Raw genomic sequence first — 17,571 nt, 5'->3', positions numbered from 1 at the left:
TCAGTTTAATACAGACCAAAGGCAATGTGCTACACCAGCCTGATGTTCAGATGATGCAGGGTAACTAAAACTTTCCATACCTCGTAAAGAATCCTTTCGTCGCTGGGAAATATTACCTTTTGTTTCATTATTTAGCTTGCATTATATCAGCGCACCATTAGAGTATAAAGTGGCTTCATAGTGCTCAATAAATACTTGATGCACTGTCTTACACAGGCCAGACGATACATCGATCCATGATACAACCTTCTATGTCGTTTCGTAAAGGAATTCCCTGTTGCTAAGAAACATCTTTCTCTTGGCTATATAGCGCGGCTTCATAATGCGTAGTATATACATCACCAAACTAATGGTGTAGTTAAGAAGTATTATCTCCCTTGTTTCATGACACAGTTTGTATTATATCATGCTACCAACAGTGCATAAAGTTGCTTCATGCCGTGTAAATCAGACCATAGGTTTTTGCATGGTAATAAGCCAGATATTCCGTTGACGTATAAAAATTAGAATCCTGTATAAATTGTGTAAGCCTAATTCAGTGGATAGGCAGTATTGCTATACCACAGTACTAATTCTATGTAAGGTTGTTACAAAGTGTTTAATAGAGGCTGTAAAACTATCTTTGAAAAATGTTGAATGCAAGAGCGTGAGTAACACTCCAGTATGGAGGAAATCGCCCACCACCTTTTTTCAGTTGTATTGTTTATGTTTTTGTTACACCTTTACACAGCTATACAAAAACCTCAGACACAAGGGTACTTGAAAATTATTTTTATCGTAAAATGTTAAATTATAATAGTAAGTCTCAAAGTTGCAAAATGAGATCCAGAATTGACATAGTATTTGCTAATTGCAGAGGTCTAGCTGACAAAATGAAAAGTAAGGAAGTCATGAGTACAGAAAAGAATGATGTAAATTCTATGGGGAATGAATGGGGAACAAAAATATTATCGCTCCTTACACATCAAATGTTCGTGCAGTAGCTATTCTTTTTAATAACAAAGTAGAAATAGAAATTCATTGTGATAAAGTTGACAAAAATGGAAACTTATCGTAACCGACTGTACGATTGACACCATAAGGACAACAATTGCTAATATATATGGTCCTAACCATGATGATATAAAATTTTATGAAAACTTGTTTACTGATATAGATAACTTTGAAAATGATTCCTTGATCTTATGTGGAGAATGGAACCTTGATCCTAACCTGGACCTGGAAAACTATAAGAATATCAATAACCCCAAAGCACGGAAGTATGTCTTAGAAAAAATATAAAAATATAACCTAAGTGATGCTTCGCGGCAAATACATGGTAAGAAAAATATGTACATGGTAGCGGAAGAACCTTAGACAACAGGCTTGTCTCGATTTTTTCTTAGCATCAGAAAATAACTTTAATATAAGTCTGGAGTCTATTATCATCCCTGGATACAAATCTGACCATTCCGCCAGAGGAAAAGGATACTGGAAATTTAATACTTCGCTGTTATACCATAAGGAATTTATGTCCAATGTTCAGAAGATCTTTCGAGAAACAAAAATTGAATACGCAGATAATGACCAAATCGACAACAATGCTGAAGGTATTGATGACTTGGATCTTAAGTTAAAAATCTCTAACGGTTTATTCTCAGAGACATTACTTATGGAAATATGAGGCTACTGTATATCAGTTTCATCATTTATGAAACAAAATAAATGTAACAAACTCCAGAACCTAGAAAACAAAGCAGCTGAAATTTAAGTTGACATTAGAAAAGATTATCAAAATATAAATGAAAAGACACTTTGAGACCTCTCAAGACTTAAAAAAGAATTTGAAAATATGAAAGAAGAAGAAACCAGGGGACACCTTGCTTACCAAAAGCTAATAGAGATAGACAATACTTAAAACACCCTTTAATATCGCCAAGCGATGTATCACCGATAAGATTAGAAACCTGTATGACATAATATATGAGCTGGTAAATGAGGATAGACCAGGCTTGTTAATTCCGTGTAAAAACATTTGATAGTGTTTCAAAACATTTCATACTCAAAGTGTTAAAGAAATTCGGTTTTGGACCAAAAATGACAAAATGGATTAGAATCCTCACCAACAACGTTAACTCATGTGTAATTCAAAACGGACGAGTTTGTCGCCAGGGCGACCCAGTGTCCCCATATCTCTTTCTTTTTGTTGCAGAGGTACTCGGAATTATGATTACAAATAGTGTCCACATACAAGGAATAGAAATAAATAACAAAGAACATAAACTAGATCAATATGCTGACGACACAGAACCTTTTCTCGATGGAACTTAGAAATGCTTAAAGAGTGCTCTACATAAACTGGACACTTTTCACAAAATTTCTGGACTTCACGTGAATATTGAGAAGACCAACGCAATATGGCTATGATCCAAAGCAGACTCGAAGGTAACATTATGTGAAGATAGAAATTTAAATTGGATAAACTTCGAAGTATTGGGAATTACTTTAAATTCAAAGCTGGGCAATCTCTGGGTCATAAATACTAGGAAAAGACTAGCAACAATAAATAAACTACTGGCAAACTGGAGGAGAAGAAAGCTGACCTTAATAGGTAACATTATTGTTATAAAAGCATTGATACTATCTACATTAGATCATATATTCTCAGCCTTGCCAAATCCACCAAAGGGGAGTAAACAATATCAATAAGATCCTGTTCAATTTTATTTTGGATGGTTAGCAGGATAAAATCAAGAGAACTACTTTGATAAGAGACTATGAGGATGGAGGATTAAGGATGGTAGACATTACTAACTATATCTCAGCACTAACAATATCATTTTTGCGACGATATATAAAAACAGAGAATAGACCTATTCTCAGTAGGTGCTAATATCGAGAAAGTTTTTCTAACTGACAATCCTTTCTGGAAAGATACTTGTTCAGCTTGGAAACACTATTATTTGCAAAATCATAGTACCCCGTACGATATCCAGAATATCCTGAATGAACCTCTATGGCTTAACCATCAGAACAAAACCCAAAAAGATTTTGGGATGTATGTGGTAATGAAGGCTTTCTTTCATTTAATATCATTAAAAAAGCGCACAACATTAAAGGTAGGTTTCTTGACTTTGAAAGTTTAATCAATAATATTTCTGCAGAATGGAGAGGGAAAATAAAAAATAGCAACATACTATTCTACAACCTAAGCTTATCTAAACCTTTAATGGACTTGCTCTCTGAATCTAAAAGATGTAGAATATATTACGACAACCTGCACAAAAATGTCGATCCACCTCATTCTCGTCTAAAATGAGTTTGATAATGTATGAATTGCAAACTTATAAATACACAAACACGGAGCTGTACCAAAAACAGTAAATTGTGTGATTTTCAAGATAAATTGTTACAAAGATCAATGTACTCAAGAAAAGAACTGCTGTTTTTGTGAAGTAGCAAATGAAGATATTCATCATGTTTATTATGAAAGTACACACATGTTAATAGTTTCTGTAAGCAGGTAGCAGAATTTATGAACAGAAGATGCACTAGCAGATGTGAACTATCAAAGGAGATTGTCTTTTTTGGACTTCCCAGATGTTTTGTATTACAAAATCACTTGATTCTGATTGTAAAAACATCATTCACAATAACAGTATTAATTCAAAAAACTTTGCTTTGACTCGTTTGTAAATACAGTGAAGGACATAATGAATATTGAAAAACATATTGCAAATATTAATCCGAAAGCCGATACTTTCAATAAGAAATGGCAACCTTTGATAAATATGGATATATAGGACAGCACTGAACTTACGATACATATTTAAAGTATTTTACTCACTAATATCATTATTAATAATATCATTACAAGTATACTTTGTCCATCAGTATAGCTACCTTGTATGAATTGTATGAACTTATATGCTACTGTATGAACACATTCTTTATTTAAAGCAAACACTATATTTTGTTCATTAATATAACTACACTGTATGAACCGTACGAACTTGTATGGTACTGTATGGACATGAAACCATTTAAAATATTTTGCTTTATATACTGTTGCATGAACATGAAACAATTTACAATATTTTGCTTTATATACTGTTGTATGAACATGAAACTTTTCACAATATTTTGCTTTATATACTGTTGTATGAACATGAAACCATTTACAATATTTTGCTTTATATACTGTTGTATGAACATGAAACCAATCACAAAATTTTGCTTTATATACTGTTGTATGAACATGTTCTTTATTAAAGCAAACATTACACTCTGGCCATCAATGTAACTACTCTGTATGAACTTGTACGCTACTGTACGAACATGTAACCCTGGTGTATTGAAATAAAAATGGAAAAAATAATATATATATATATATATATATATCTTTCCGTTTTTCCTTTGATGAATAAATTCGGAAAAAAACTGATCACGGTTTATTCTTGTCTGGCTTCCAACTTCCACGTAGTATCTCAAATATACCTTAGTCTACCAAACCCGTACATCAAGGTACAATATTCGCACAAGCAACCCTTGACCCACACAGCTCCAACACTTGGGGCTTCGTGTCCCATGTAGTCCCACACGGGGCGGAGGGGGTAGCCCAATGGTTAAAGCGATCTCTCTTCACGCCAAACACTAGGGTTCGATTCCCCACATGGGTACAATATGTGAAGCCCATTTCAGGTGTCGCCACGCCATGATATTGCGGGAATGTCCCATGCAGTTCCACACCTTCCCTTTGATCTATCCAGCCCTACAAGCGGGTATATATGTCCCATGTAGTCACACACTTTCCCCTTGATCTACCCAGCCCTACACCAAGGTCTATATGTCCCATGTAGTCCCACACCTTCACCTTGATTGAACCAGCCCTACACCCAGGTCTATATGTCCTATGTAGTCCCACACCTTTCCCCTTCATCTACCTAGTCCTACACCTATGTCTATAATGTCCCAATGTAGTCTCACACCTTCCCCCTTGACCTACCTAGTCCCACACCCATGTCTATATGTCCAATGTAGTCTTACACCTTCCCTTTGATCGATCCAGCCCTACACCCCGGGTCTATATGCCCCATGTAGTCCACACCTTCCCATTGATCTACCCAGCCCTACACCCAGGTCTATATCTCCCATGTAGTCACTCACCTTCCAGTTGATCGACCCAGCCCTACACCCAAGTCTATATGTCCCATGTATTCCCACACCTTCCCCTTGATGTACCCAGCCCCCTACACCCAGGTCTATATATCCCATGTAGTCCCACACCTTCCGTTTTATCTACCCAGTCCTACACCCAGGTATATATGCCCCATTTAGTCCCACACCTTCCCTCGATCTACCCAGCCTACTACACCCAGGTCTATAAGCTTACCTCCCATGTAGTCCTGACTCACCTTATACCTTCCAATTGATCACTCCAGCCCTAAACCCAAGTATATATGTCCCATGTAGTCCCACACCTTCCCCTTGATCTACCCAGCTCTACCCAGCCCTATACCCAGGTCTGTATGTCCCATGTAGTCCACACCTTCCCCTTTATCCTACCCAGCCCTACACCCAGGTCTATATGTCCCATGTAGTCCCACACCTTCCCCTTGATCTACCCAGCCTTATACCCAAGTCTGTATGTCCCATGTAGTCCACTACCTTCCCCTTGACCTACCAAGCCCTACACCCAGGTCTATATATCCCATGTAGTCCCACACCTTCCCCTTGATCTACCCAGCCCCAGAGCCAGGTTTCTTTGTCACATGTAGTCCCACACCTTCCCCTGATCTACCAAGCCCCACATCCAGGTAGTAGAAGTACAAGGATGGTTTTGCCGCACATGCAGCTTATAGATTTATTGATGTCTGAATGCTGTCCTATGGTAGGGGTGAAAATGGGTGGATGGGTTGTGTGAGCATCAGGGGATGCGTCCTCGTTTTCATGTAGTCGTAATATTCAGCAACGATTTTATGGATGTGGTCTGCCATAAACTCGTTGAAGTAGGCTACGGAGTAGGTCGAGTTCAGGGCGGGGCGATCTCATGTTTCGAGTCAATAATCGACTAAAGTATCCATAAGAAGTTGTAACCGTTCGTGCCCTAAACTATCGCACAGGGTGGTGAATTTCCTTCGACTTATTTCTCAACGTATGGCTGAGTAAAATATCGAGTCCACTGACGTCAACCCCGATTCGCCTGAACAACCGTTTCTCGATCAATGTCCACATGATGATACCTATAAATAGATGATACTTAATAAGGGGTTAATACCGAGGGCAATTTGCAATTCCTCTCGCATGAATCCCTACCTGGTCCGTCTTTCAAGTGGTTACGAATGGGGTTCATCTTCTTTGATATCCACCCGATCGATAAGATACGTTTTAACGGACCATACAGGGTCTGTGGCAAAACGTTTATCCCCTCCTTTGAGTTCACCAGGGCTGGTACAGATACCTCACGACGACCCGGTCCGGTAGTTTTTCTTTTTCCGTTACGCGATGGTGCAGCTGATTCGGTCGTTACAGATTTCATTTTAATGGCTTCAACAGGTCGTTTATGTATGAGTCTAGTGACTTCGTTGTTGATTGCCGACACCACTCGCGATATGCACACGACCCATTCCGTATTTCTGCTTCTGGGGTTTACCATGTCTTGGGCATACTGATGTCCAGACAAACGCTCAGCTAAAGTCTTGTTAAACCTTTCGACGATGGCTTGGCTTCGGTGAGCTTCGGCCACGCCTTGTCTCACCTGAAATTCATGCTTTCGATAACAGCTGTGATACAGCTCCCATGAACTCGTGTCCTGGATCGGCTTGTAATTCGGTCGTCCAGATCAAGCGACTGAGTTTATAGATACTTATACTCTTTGTTTATACTCTTTGTTTCTAACCCTATAACAGGATGTCGGCTTGACGGATATGATATGGTATTGCAATGTCAAACTTTCTTCTCGGGATGTATCAGGGAGCCGGCAGGTAAACTTGCCAGAAAGCTTGTTTTTAAGCCAAGCTTTGGTGGTATCCTCGGAGACTCGAGCGGCTTTGGCTAACTTCGGGATGGCGCCCGTGCCTTTCCAGTTACCCTGTAGGGCTTATGTAGATGCTATTGTCCGTTTAATTGTTGTTGTTTTTCACTAGGGACATAATACACTGTCTAGGCCTCAACGTGCCTAGTGAAGTTTCTTTTATAGGTGGTATTAGAAACTCCCACCTAGTCGAGGTCTAGACAGACTGTTGATATCCATAGCCATAAGTGTGGATACCATCGTTTGAAATCCATCGTTTGGTATCCATGTGCGACAGAGACATCTTGCTGATATCTTGTCCGTATATCCTGTGCCCGTCGCTTCTCAACATGTTCAACGTTTGATTCTTGAGGAGAGCCTGTTTGAAGAGGGTGTGTTTGATGTGCTGAGTCACGAGGTAGTTTTTCACCCCCTAAGCCTTTCGGATTTCATCGTGGTCGGCTTTCTTGATGGAATACATCTTAGGTCTTAACCCAACGTATTCTGCGATGGGTGTCCCAGCACATTCGTCTTTCATCTTGCTGAGCACTTTTTGTTGACTTGGCTGTGTAAAGGATGCTCTTTCGGATCATCGCTCGTATCGTACAGGTTGATGTCTTTCGGCCATGTCCTCGAAAACGTCTTCGGTACGAATTTCCATTAACAGGGAATCCGTGTGGGTGTAGAGCACATCGCACATGTCACCGTATTGTGTCTTAAGTTTATTTTATAATAAAAGTCATACATCAAGTGTTTGGATAAGTCGAGAATGCTCATCCCCACGTAGACGGGTCGATTGAGTTTGATATGGCTATTTGTCATATGTAGCGTCGGCCAGCAGCAGTACGTCCGTTTTCAAGTAGAGATTGTGATAATCGCCTAAATGTTGACAGTTCAGTTAGTCTCCACACGTTCTGGGCGTGATCGTAATCTTTCTGGGAGATGGTCGAGTCGGTTAAGCCACTGTAAAAGCAGTCCATGGGCGGTAATCATGTCTCCTCGAACTTAGATTAATCGTGAATGTACTCGTATGGGTACAAACCCTTTTTAACAGCAGAGGCCGAATCGCCACGTTGGTGCATGGCGAAGGTATCGTTGGCCCTTACCAAACTGTTGAGGGAGAAACTGAGCGCTATCAATGAATCTCAGACCGTTGAGCGAGAAGGCAATGTATTTTTCCATGTTGTTGGGGGTGCATGTTAACTTCCTCCTCAATCTTCGAGATGGCCTGCATGATCAGGTGGGCATCATAACCTCTCCAAATTGTGAAACACCATGTGGATTGTGATGGTTTTGGGATCCATTCTAAGTTACACATTTGTGAGCGGCGCCTCGGTATCGTTACAATGATTTTTCACAGTCCCCGTTCAGGAGTTGGTTACACGTAGCAGCGGCGCCTCGGTATCCATAGGGGCACTGATTTTTCTCTCTTCGTTGTTTCATGCACCTCGATTCATGGGAGCATTCGTTTGTCTGTCGCATTGGACGACCATATACCTGAAACTTTGTTCCTGGATGTTTTTTTTCTGTTGTTTTAGGCGTGGTGTGTTCAATCTGTTTGATGAGAGCTTCGAAGTCAGCATAGATGACGTAGGGCACGGACATTTGATGTTTGTGGTTGATGAATTTTAAGATGTTCTCATTTTCCTCAGGGATGTCGATTCTGATCGCGGTCTCCCCAAACCTCTACAGTCTTCCTTATGCGCTTCCAGCAAGTCTTCTCGACTGTAGCCATGCTGACATAGAACAAAATGTTTCTTTCTGGCGTGATTGGTTTGGTCGTACAACAGTTGGCTCAAACTTTTCATCCATGTGTATTGATACTGGTCGCCTTTTTTGATTAGGAATAAATTCACTCTGCACACATCATCGGACTGGTAGCTGATACGGTGCACAATGGGTTTATTTCCTTCGTGGCCAAACACGTTGATGGCTAAATGGTTTTGTTTTCATTATTCTATAATATGCACAATTTGAGAGATGGGTGTGGTGCGTCTATACACTCAAAGTTAAGCTAATCGTCTGTGGGATAGCTCGAAGGTCTGTTCACAATTTTAGAATCAACAGGAAATAAGGTCTCAGATCTCATCTTAAGCAGTTATCGTCGTTGTTTTAACGTTAACGATGGCTTTTTATTCTTTTAATACAAAGGCAAGTCTACGTATGATCCACGTTTGAATGGCCTGTAGTTCACTATAGATGGTATCGATACTCCCCAACACACCTATATGAGTCAATTGTTCCATCGTTTCCTGTATCTGTTGGAATGATGCATCGATTGATGTTTCAATAGAGTCGACTTGAAATATGACTTCTTGTTTGCCTCTGAAATAAGGCTTGATGTACTCGGTAGTGTGATTCGACTGGGGTTTTGGACCGTTATCTTAATCGTGAGCTTGTATTTGATACTTTTTCAAATCATTCAACTCCTCATCGACTTTGTCCGTGAGATCAGGGTTTGATGCTGTTGACGTCAATGTCAGACTGTACAGTCATTTTCCATCCTCTCAGATACTTACACACAGCTTTCTCTGTCGGCACAAATCCCAGTTTGACCAGCTCGGTGTCTTCCAGCAATACCACCAGTTGGGCTTCCCTCAGGTCTGAATAACCCTTCAACCCACGTTCTTTAGCTCGAACTTTGAGTTCTCGTAAAGTAGGGGGCTTGACATATTTCATGTCGAGCAAGGTTAGCAGTTCGTCGCCTGAAAACCAGAGTGTTTCAAGTTCACTTTTGACAAATTTAGAGTTAGTGTGCTCAGGGTAGGTTTTCGAGCATAATTTATTACTCTAGCAACTTTTTACAGTGCTATCTAGCTTTGAAACTGGTTTTTCAAACACAAACTTTGTTCTATCTCCATGAAAAATCACATGCTGTTAAATTTCGAGTGTTCTAAGTTGTCAATCGACCAATTAGCAAGCACAATTTGATCACGTTACATTGAGATTTACCAATTTTGAAACGATTGTCATCATGGAAATGGAACATTTTAACTCTGTTTCTATTTCTGCTGTATTTAATTAAATGTAGTCCTCATGAAAGTAAAACAGCTTTAAACGACAAAATACAACCTGGTAATACAGAAATAACAATCAAATATCGATATAATAATAATTAAGCTGAGTTTCAGCTGTGTTTTTTGACACCTAGAACACTTTGAGAAAAATCACGATTTTCTTCGCTCAAGTGTTCTATCTCAAATCATTGTGCGTGTGTTTCTTATTTACTTCAAGAGTTTCAGTATGTAATTTCATATTTTGTGATACTGTTTAACATGTGACATGCATGTGCAAAATTTGAAAGAATTTGATTGAAAAGTTTAGAAGATATTGTTGTTCTAAACTTCAAGATCGAATTACTCGAAAATAGGTTTTTGTGACTAAGTACATTCTGGTTTTCAGGCGACGAGTTGGGCTTTCCTCATGCGAGAATAACCACCCAATCCACATTCTTTCGCAATAGCTTTGAGTTCGCTGATGGTTGTCATGATTGCTATATCCACTTGCAAAGTCAAATGTCTAATTGATATGCTATATCCACATGCAAAGACAAATGTCTCATAGGCTCAAAATTTTCTTTTTTCCTTTTTTTTATTCTGAGTAGTCGGTTACATTCGTTGAGATAATCTTTTTTTCTTCTCATAAATCAGTTGGTTTCGGACCACGTCTGCTCCGTGGACTTTGCCAAAACCATAATGAGATTTCACTCCAATACCACATACCGAGCATGTGTAATTCAGAAAACCTTTTCTGATAGACATTGTGTATGCCGCTGTACTCGTCTGTCCTACATTTCTTGCCGCAAGTCTCAGCCTTTCCCAGAAGCACGCACTGACAACGACACCGAGCGGGTCTCATCTCCGCTATATGCACTTAGATATACGTTAGTCTAATTGATGAACAATCAACACAGTCACAGCTAAACCGAGTGCAACGAAGACCAGCTCCCTGTCTTTCTGCCTGTCTTTCTGTTCCGGAGAAAGTGTGTAATACTCAGAAAGGGTGGGTTGCTCGTTGAGAGGTTCGAGCGGTTTGCTGATGACGAGATAATACACGTGCATGGCTTCGTCCACATCCTTAAACGTACAAGCAGCGTGACTTTCTCGCTGGAGTTGGTCATGGATAAAACAAATTCTCTGCATGCATTTTTTTACGTAGTAGGCTTGTGAGGCTTGTAATTTTCCGATGGCTAAATCGTGACATTTCCTTCCGCTTCGATTTCGGCCGCGTTCGATATTTGTAGGTAAGAAAAAAGGTAATTGCTCCCCGAAAAAGCCAGGGCGTTGACTAATGCCCCACCAACCATCAAGGCAATCGAAGCCATTTTATATATTTTTTATACTTTCTTACTTCCTTTCTTTTCCGAAACGTATCTAGTTTTCGTCTGTATGCCATCGTCTATATTGAAAGTATGTTTTTATATCTTTAACATAACAGAACCTTGGCTGAAGGTGGTAAAGAAAGTCCCATGGACGATTAGTGGGGTAAGAGAACACAATTGCTCAATGATGATGACGCGAGTGAAAGCATAGGCGGTACCATATTACATACAGCCACAGACGATTATTATGATGCCCTAGGGGAATAGGAAAATATTGCTCCTCTTTATTGCAATCATTCAAACTTCGAAATTGATGATCAAGGGATACTACAGTTGAAAGAGGCTCCAGACATCGATCTCATGCATGCCTGTACAAGAAAACCTCTCACTTTTTCTATGCTGGCCGGTCGCCGCGGTGCCCACTTTGTCCTCGAACAATTAAATATAATGAGCTATTGACAAAATATGAGCGGGAAGTTTGCCAAGACTTTACGAGAAGCGAACACTAAGCATGATGCCTTGGCAAGTGCGATCTGTCAGGATGATTTGAGAGATGTTCCACAATGCATGCAAGAAACATCAAATAACATCGGAAAAATATTGGCCACATACATGAACGAACCCTTGCCTGGCTTAGAATTTCCCCTTCAGGAACTGTGAAGGCTCGACAAGGGCTTGCGAACCATTCGTCGATCGCCCATGGTCAACATGGCCAAAGTGAAAGTACTCAACGATCGTATCGCTTACGAGCAAACAAAACTCGAACAAGCAGAGGATGACATCATCCAACACGGGGTCAAGGCAAGGGTTCGTCACTTGCAAGACGGTACATAGCCCGATTAGAAGCGGTGGCGTACAACCGAGAAACCCAGATCAGTTGCATTCGCGAAACCATCGACCAAGTGCTCTATGAAGACACCACGTTAGACGCTATTCAGAGAACAAAGGTTCACTGTCGCCAACATTCTGACGATTTGGGGCTTTATTATATCGACCCTGGTCGTCTCGCTGACGGTTAGTTAAGGTGGAGGCAGTCGAGGCACACCACCACCTAGCCCAACCCCAATAGGCGGCAGCAGCAACGTCAGAGTCTGGATTAAAAAACATTTGAAGTCACTCAGGGAAGCCTTGGCTAAACTGGCCGGCAGAGCTTCAGAGGCTTTGCCATCCAGTTTAGCCAAGGCTTCCCCGAGTGATTTCAAATGTCTTTTAATCCAGTCTCTGACGTCGCTGCTGCCGCCTATTGGGGTTGGACTTGGTGGTGGTGTGCTTCGACTTGGTGGTGGTGTGCTTTCTTTACCACCTCAAATGGGCATCTTGGGTAGCATCGTTTCCTGGTTTTTAGGCCTCTTGTCAAAAATGGTCACGATGTTCGGTCAAAACGATTGGGCGTTCGTCGTCGCTGTGGTCGGTCTGGTAAAGAATTTTTAATCCGATAAGACACAGTCCGTCCGCGATTCCACCGACCATGAGCGCTGTTTTACTATTGATGTGTTGCTGATTTTCATCAATTTCTCGTACCGATGGGTGTAGTTCGGTTTGAACGCTGGGCACCTTAGATGGTGGTGACGTCACGATCCCCATTTCACCGCTACTCGTTGGCGGTATGACGTGACTCATGTTAACATCGGGGTTGACGCCCAGCTTTTCGTTATTGTAGCCAACCACTTTGTGGATCTTCAGTTGCATGTCGCTCGGAGCCATAACTTTCGACAGGTTGGAAGGCGTATAAGCTATTTATAGCTTTAATGAACTCATACCAGCAGGGCCAGTCTGCCGGTGAAAAGGGGACACGCTAGACGTTGATTACTGAGTTTGGGCGTTCAATTCTATCCCATTCCTGAAGAAAACACTTTTTTTTCAAAAAATACTTTAAAACAAGGACGCATCCCCCGATGCTCAAACAACCCATCCACCCATTTTTACCCTACCGTAGGACAGCAATCAGAATTCAATAAACATATAACCTGCATGTGAGGCAGAACCATTATTGTACTACGACTCAGGTATACATGTCACATGTAGTCCCACACTTTCCCCTTGAAGTACCCAGCCCTACATCCAGGTCTATATGTCCCATGTAGTCACACACCATCCACTTGATCTAACCAGCCCTACAACCAGGCGTATATGTCCCATGTAGTCCCACACCTTGATCTACCCAGCCCTACATCCTGGTATATATGTCCCATGTAATCCCATAGCTTTACCTTGATCTACCCAGCCCTATATCCAGGTCTATATGTCCCATGTAGTCCCACACCCTCCCTTGATCGACCCAGCCCTACACCCAGATCTATATGTCCCATGTAGTCCCACACCTTCCACTTGATCAACCCGGCCATATGCCCAGGTTTATGTGTCCCACTTACGTAAGAAGTACTGCACAAGAAAGGAAGGATGAGACATAATGTTGTAAGTTGAAATGTCCGTTCATTACAATGTAGTTTCATGAATGGCATAAGGACGGGAGTCAAGACATAATCCCGTTATTGTATGGCGGTCCGATTCCGGCATCTATTCTGTTGGGGTTAAACACTTTAGAATGTGAATTGTTATTTCACAATGATAGGTGACATGTGATGAAAACTTATAGACGAGTATATAAGTGAAGAATGATGACATTTTTATTGATATACAACTTCCTTTATTGATAATTATAATACATTTGTAAAGCGTCTAATATCCACTGATGCTCAGTGGCTCTAATACAGTGATAAAACTTGAACATATATGCAAAGGTAAAGCCTTTATGTACCCAGCCCTACATCCAGGTCTATATGTCCCATGTAATCCCACACCTTTACCTTGATCTACCCATCCCCACATCCAGGTCTATATGTCCCATTTAATCCCACACCTTAACCTTTATCTACTCAGCCCTACATCCAGGTCTATATGTCCCATTTAATCCCACACCTTAACCTTGATCTACCCAGCCCTACATCCAGGTCTATATGTCCCATGTAATCCCACACCTTTACCTTGATCTACTCAGCCCTACATCCAGGTCTATATGTCCCATGTAATCCCACACCTTAACCTTGATCTACCCAGCCCTACATCCAGGTCTATATGTCCCATGTAATCCCACACCTTTACCTCGATCTACTCAGCCCTACATCCATGTCTATATGTCCCATTTAATCCCACACCTTAACCTTTATCCACTCAGCCCTACATCCAGGTCTATATGTCCCATGTAATCCCACACCTTAACCTTGATCTACCCAGCCCTACATCCAGGTCTATATGTCCCATGTAATCCCACACCTTTACCTTGATCTACTCAGCCCTACATCCAGGTCTATATGTCCCATGTAATCCCACACCTTAACCTTGATCTACCCAGCCCTACATCCAGGTCTATATGTCCCATGTAATCCCACACCTTTACCTCGATCTACTCAGCCCTACATCCATGTCTATATGTCCCATGTAGTCCCACACCTGTACCTTGATCTACCCAGCCTTACATCCAGGTCTATATGTCCCATGTAATCCCACACCTTTACCTTGATCTACCCAGCCCTACATCCAGGTCTATATGTCCCATGTAGTCCCACACCTTTACCTTGATCTACCCAGACCTACATCCAGGTCTATATGTCCCATGTAGTCCCACACCTTGATCTACCCAGCACTACATCCAGGTCTATATGTCCTATGTAGTCCCACACCTTGATCTACCCAGCCCTACAGCCAAGTCTATATGTCCCATGTAGTTCCACACCTTGATCTACTCAGCACTACACCCAGGTCTGTATGTCTCACTTAGTCCCACAACTTTACCTTGATCTACCAAGCCCTTCACCCAGGTTTATATGTCCAATGTAGTCCCACAACTTCCCCTTGATCTACCCAGCCCTACATCCGGCTTGTATGTCCTATGTAGTCCCACGCCTTCAACTTGATCAACCCAGCCCTACACCCAGGTATACATGTCACATGTAGTGACACATCGTTACCTTGATCTACCCAGCCCTAGAGCAAGGTCAATAGGCTTCATTTTGTCCTCCACTTGATGTCCCCAGCCATACAGACACGTCTACATATCTGACGTTGTTCCCCACCTTCTCACTAATCGATCCAGCGTTATTGACTGTTCGATCACAGTCGTGCATTGTTCTTTGCGAGGTCATGTTAACCTTTTGACTGGACATAACAAACACTTTCGAAACACTCTTTAAACACTAGGCTATCCCACAACACATTCTTAACGTCTGAACAACAGCTGTCAGCTAGTGGAAAATGCAGCCAGAAATCTTTTGTAACCTATTTGTACGTCATGTTGGTGTGACGATACGCCTAGTGCCTCGGGCCTAGGGTGATCTGCAACAATGCCCGTTGGGAACTTACAGGTCTCCAGAATAAGTTCTAAAACCAGGGCTGCCGCAAAGGATTTTTCAGCCTTCAGCCTATCCATCACCCACTTACCTTGATAATGTGTGGATGACGGCAAACTCGCTTTTTTATTCAACTTGCAGTTTCAAAGCAAATGCAATTCCAATACAGGTGCAATCACAATGGTGATCTAGTAAGACGCTGCACGTGATTGTTGTGTTTCACGCTTTTAGCACGATTTGTGATCACAGTTTTCACGTGAGTCGCCAAGACTATGTTCCAACATCCTACATGTCATTGTCCTGTGTATGGCACAAGAAACTAAAAAGAATAATAGAAGCTACAAAAACCTTTTCCACTTTCATAAAAATATCTGCCAAAGGCAGAGTCGATTGTACGATATCGATATTTGTTTCAGCAGCATTACAGCTGTATGATGTTGTTTGTAAACCAATCAGGTCTGAACCAGACATTCCAGTGATTGTCATTATGCGATGCGATGACAGAGCATGTGTTTATGAATCACTTTGATATACGGATGATACCAGGTGTTCGCGAAAAGGTCAGTGTATCCTGCCCCACCGGTGGCACCAGTCATAAACATATGTTGAGTCTAGTTAACTGTTCACCTGAAATAATTCGGGAACGTATGGTATAAGTCAAAATACGGAAATACTTCGGCCATCATTTTTGTCACTGATGCATCAAATTTAGAAACTTCCTCCACATGTCCAGCATTAATCTTGTTGACAGCTCTACTGAGGCCACGAATGTTGTAACCTTGATCAAACAACTCCTGAGCAAGACTGACATGACGACCTTTGAAATCCTGATAAAAAGAGCACGCTCGATTGTATATCCAAAATTGTGAAATTTAAACAACAAAGGCTGGGGCTGTTCTAATACTGCTCGACATGAAAGGAAAGCTGACTATTAGAAAGCTGAACGATCCCGTTTGTCATATATCCTTGTGGAGAGTGGGGTTTTTATTGTCACTCTGAATCTCTAAGCATAGAGTGAGTGAGCTTAGTTTTACGCCGCACTCAGCAATGTTCTAGCTATATGGTGGCTGTTTGTAAATAATCGAGTCTGGTACAGACAATCCAGTGATCAACAACATGAGCATCGATTTGCGCAATTGGGAACCGATGACATGTGGCAACCAAGTCAGCGTGCCTGTCCACCCGATCCCGTTAGTCGCGTCTTACGACAAGCATGGGATACTGAAGGCACATTCTCACCCGGACCTTCACGGGAACTTTATGCATAGATCTAAATATGAAACAGTTGAGACAGACTCACTTGTCACCTTAATTTGAAGTTCAGGTGGGTAAATCAGTGGAAGGCAATTGGCGATTTGATGGTTATTGAACGATATTAAATCACTGAAATAACTGAATCTTAAGTTAAACTTCTTGGTTAAATAGCTTTGTTTTGATTTTACCAACCCAAGCAGAAATTCTGATGCATAAAGAAACAGATCCGAAAGGAGGGGAGCACAATTGGTGCCCATGGGGATGCCTAATTCTTGTCGAAATGTTTTACTCCTAAATTTTAATGAGAAAGTGCAGCATTTCACATACTGTTTTCTTTGTAAATTTCAAATGACATTTGTTTTTTTTGCAAACTCAGATATGTAGGTGCATCTTTGTTTGACGTGTGTTACAACAACATAAAGTGAGTGACATGTACCTTTCTTAACGAACCTGAACCAAGGTCTGCTTGAGGTTAGATGTATCAGTCATATATATACAAACACGTATATGTACAAAAGTGTTTTTTCTTCAAGTCCTATTTTGTTTTTCTTTGCATCACGTTTCTTTTTATCTAGTTTGGCGTAGTCGGACCCACAGCACATGACACCCAGGTCTATATGTCCTATGTACTCCCATCGGTTCCACAGGATGAAGTTTAA

At 41.2% G+C, this 17,571-nt stretch overlaps 1 long non-coding RNA gene across 1 annotated transcript; it reads right to left on the bottom strand.

Moving 5' to 3' along the window:
* Positions 1 to 4,820: 4,820 nt before the first annotated feature.
* Positions 4,821 to 13,561, bottom strand: LOC124266731. The gene is made up of 4 exons (XR_006895833.1): positions 13,523 to 13,561; positions 5,460 to 5,465; positions 5,087 to 5,145; positions 4,821 to 4,905 (listed from the first exon to the last, which is right to left on the bottom strand). It is a non-coding gene; the product is annotated as an uncharacterized LOC124266731 (long non-coding RNA).
* Positions 13,562 to 17,571: the final 4,010 nt, after the last annotated feature.

Source organism: Haliotis rubra, unplaced genomic scaffold, assembly GCF_003918875.1.
Source record: "Haliotis rubra isolate DU_JTF1 unplaced genomic scaffold, ASM391887v1 Scf1277, whole genome shotgun sequence".
Lineage (NCBI taxonomy): Eukaryota > Metazoa > Mollusca > Gastropoda > Lepetellida > Haliotidae > Haliotis > Haliotis rubra.
The sequence above is the reverse complement of the archived record's forward strand: the minus strand, read 5'-3'. Positions and strand labels throughout refer to the sequence as shown.